This window comes from Camelus bactrianus, chromosome 14, assembly GCF_048773025.1.
Source record: "Camelus bactrianus isolate YW-2024 breed Bactrian camel chromosome 14, ASM4877302v1, whole genome shotgun sequence".
Classification (NCBI taxonomy): domain Eukaryota; kingdom Metazoa; phylum Chordata; class Mammalia; order Artiodactyla; family Camelidae; genus Camelus; species Camelus bactrianus.
The window spans coordinates 22,843,975-22,847,952 of record NC_133552.1 but is presented as its reverse complement, the minus strand read 5'-3'; the positions used below and the strand labels follow the sequence as shown (position 1 = coordinate 22,847,952).

General features: G+C 39.1%; 1 pseudogene; it reads left to right on the top strand.

Moving 5' to 3' along the window:
* The first annotated feature begins 1,419 nt into the window (after positions 1–1,419).
* Positions 1,420–2,853, top strand: LOC105083459 (polypeptide N-acetylgalactosaminyltransferase 11-like; annotated as a pseudogene).
* Positions 2,854–3,978: the final 1,125 nt, after the last annotated feature.

Here is a 3,978-nt window from a genome sequence, read left to right as displayed (position 1 = left end):
CACGCACATATACACACAAGTACCATTTGTGTTCATTACTGATAACAGCTCAACAAAAGTAATAAAAGCTTTCATTGAGATCTTACTGAACACTGAGAATGAACTAAGTCCAAATATTAGCTTCTTTACCCTACCACAAGCTCTAGGAGTTAGATAATATTTTTTACATTTTTCAATTGTTACTTATATAGCCAACACAAATAAAATTTTAAAGGAATCTCAAAATAAGCCAAAAACTTACTTTTTTATGATTCTTTTTATTTAATTTTTCCTGATTTATTTTATTTTATTTTATTTTACTTTTTAGAGGGGAAGATAATTAAGTTTTTATTTATTTATCTATTAGAGGTACCGGGGGTTAAACCCAGGTCCTCCTGCATATTAAGCCTTTACTCTACTACTGTGCTCTACCCTCCTGCCTCTCAAAAACTTATTCTTCAATTTAATTCAAGAAAGTATTTATTTAGCACCTTCTATCTGCTAGTCAGGGTGCCATATGCTTAGACAAAATGCCTCACTTCTGCATAAGAAAGATACATTAACACAATTACTGACATAAAAGGAGCTATTTGCCCCCAAGGAAAATGTTAGTCTCCATACTAGAAGACAGAAAGCAAACTGTATGAAATTTTTCAAAAGGGAGAGTTTCAGCTTCTTTAAAAGAAAAAAAAAAAAAAAGGGAAAGAAATCAACAGTCAGTTACTAATAGAGCATCATTATTTTTCATGTTCCCTTATTCTTTCCCTTTTCCTTCTTTTCTTTCATCTGGCTTCCCCATAGATCTTGGCTCTGTCTTTTCTATTTCAAATGTCCCTGGCTCAATTCAAAATGGGATAATATGAGTAGTGAAATTTTTCAAATGTCTTTGCTATTCCCCGAAACATGCTATTCACTCCTGTTTAATTTTAAGAGCCTTGCTGCTTATTTCTTGTGCGTGGTGGGGGGGAGGTAAAACTAAATATGGGAGTGGGAGTGGGAGTGGGAGGCTCTGGGGTCTGGATGAGCTGCCAGCATGTCCTCTGCCTGCCTAATACTGGGCTTCCAGGCATCCTGTGCAACCCTGCTGGGGCCAAAGCAGCTGTGACCCTGGCTGCAGAGGGGAAGGAGGGGGCTATAGCCCGAGTCTTGGGAATCACAAGTGTATCTTTCCAAGATCTTCACCCTGAGGACCTGATGGGGGTGCCTGGAAGTAAAGCCCACAGAGTGCACCCTCTTCTCCCCTCAGGCTGCCTCCTTGGAGTTTCTCACTCTCACAATCTGCACTCAGTCTCCAGTCTACACCAGCTTCTGGCTCCAGCAGCTTCTTCTCCAGAAAACTGAAAAAGGCCTTTCAGCTGTGTTAGGTCAATAATAGGAAGTGTCAGGGGTCTGAAGTTTCTTTTGGGGTGTCCTTTTACATATGCCTGGATGTTTTTGCTCTTTGTGTATTTCAGCTTCAGTGAGGTGACTCAGTTCCTTAAGAATGTGTCCATCAAAAGTCTGGGCCCCAGTGGATCATTTCCCCTCCAAATTCTATCCGTGTTTCACTCCAAGTCTGGTATGAGAGTCATGGTTCAATACAAACAAAATTATGATGTGATAGACCATCCTATTAGATATTCAGAAGAAGGCCATGTGACATTCTCTTCTGAACTGGATATGATTTTTAATGAAAGTGATCAGCAATTGTAATACTAGGCTATCAGAAACATGGCTTTAATATGCTTCTGAGTAACTTCTTGGGCTACCCTGGAGATTTATCAGACACAATAATGCAGCAGGTAAAGAAAAGTCTCTACCCAATGGATCTGCCCGTCTCTAGTGCTGTTATTTGCTTTTACAGTGAAGCTTTGTCAGTCTCACTCAGGACAGTGCACAGAGTCATAGACGGGACACCAGCACGTCAACTCCATGAAATCGTCTTTGTGGATAATGATAGGGGTTTTGACTACTTGAAAGGAGAGCTACATGAAAATGTCCAAAAAGATCTAGCTGGAAAAATTAAAATAATAGAAATACAAAATGTGAGGGACTGATTGGATGAAAAATGACTGGAGGAGCCCATGGTCCAGGAGATGTTCTGGGCAGCCACCGTGGACAGCCATTGTGAAGTCAATATGATGTGGCTGCAGCTCTCACTGGCTGTCACCCAAAAGGACTAGCAGACTGTGGCTTTTCCAGAGGTTGATATTATCAGCATGGACACTCTCATCTGCAGCCCATTGCCCCCTATGGTAAAGGAAGGATTCAGCAGGGAGCAGCATTTCAAATGGGATCTTGTTCCCCTTTCTGAGCTAGGAGGACCAGAAGGAGCTCCTGCACCAATAAAGTCACCGAAAGTGGCTGGAGGATTGTCTGTCATGAATAAACACTATTTTAATGAACTGGACTGGGTGACAGTGGTATGGATATCTGGAAGGGGAGAGACAATTTAGAAAGATCATTTAGGATCTGAATTTAGAAATATCATTTAGGATCTGAATCTGAATTTAGAATCCAAATATCATTTAGGGTCATGCTACATTGGAAAAAGGTCATCACTAACATCATTTAGGATCTTGGGAGGTGAGCTCTTAATCATCCTTTGCTCTTGAGTAGGAGACGTCTGAAAAAGGTGACCACATGGCTCTCCAAAAGGCCAGGACACCGACGCCATGACATAACCCTGAGGTTGGCACACATTTGGTTGAATGGATATAAAAAGCATTATTTTTCCTTAAGACCTGATCTGAGAACCAAATGCTTTAGAAATATCAGTGAGTGTGTTGAACTGAGGGAACATTGGGTTTAAATGATTTAAATGGGTATCTGGATAATATTTACCAAGAGATACAGATACCAACACAAGAACAATTTGAAAGTGGGCACAGTTAGTATGAGTATTAAGAAACTGTGGCGTAGCCCAGAGGAAAATCAGAGGAGACCTGAGAAGGGTCTGATCTAAGTCAGGACTTGATTATCTCACACTATGTGCTGGGATTTTTTGTTTGGCAAGTTGGATATAAGTGCTGCTGCAGTAAAAAAAAAAAAAAACCGACAAATAAAAGACTCTAGTTCCATCCATTGTTTCATTCTCATCAGTGCTGTATTTATTATGTGTAAGAAAGTTTAGCAAACACCAGGTATCCAAAGATGAATAAGACTAAGCTTGTTTCCCCAAAAGAACATACAGTATACCACAGGAGACAAATACACAGATGATCATGCTGCCATTTATTCATTCAATAGACATCAAGGTGAAGATGGAGAGAAATTAAAGGATGACTCCCAAAGGATGGAAGTAAATGTTGACTTCACCAAAGATGGCAGGATAAGTTGGAAGAGTACAGCTGGCAAGAAAGATGATATATTAAAAATGTGAAAGACAAAATACAAAATGTGTGATGCATTTAAAATGTTTTTGTGATGAAATGAATATATCCAGAAGATTGTTACATCAGTAGATTGATAGCTATGGAAGCTATCAAAGCTGATGCTAAAAACTTCATTTCATCCCAGTCTAGTGGGAAGACATTATACCACAAGACAATGGGAAAAAAGAAAAAGAAAAAAGAGACTTTGTAAAAGTTTGCATTGTAATGGGGAGTCAATTTAGAATGTATTGTGTGTGACCTTGCATAAGTCACTTCATGTTGGTTCCCAATTTGCTCTTTAGTGAAACTAGAAAATAAAACTAAGAATTTTTCCAACACTAACATGTATTCTGAATGAATTCTGTTTGTTTTTTTTTTTTAATCTTTGTTTATCCCTTGGTCTCCCCCAAACTCTGCGAATATTCTTGTAACACACAATAGAATCAGTAAGGTTAACGTAATGGGAATTTTTTTTTCAATGTCAATTTGCTACGGAATTGCTTACTGATGGATCATGCTATATAGGAAAAAGGTCATCACTAAACAATTTTAAAAGCTGCTCCTTCTCTAAGCTGAAAAACCATTTATTTCCCTTTCGCCTCCAGCTGGGAGGCATTTGTGCTGCTGGAAATCCAAGTGACGGCCC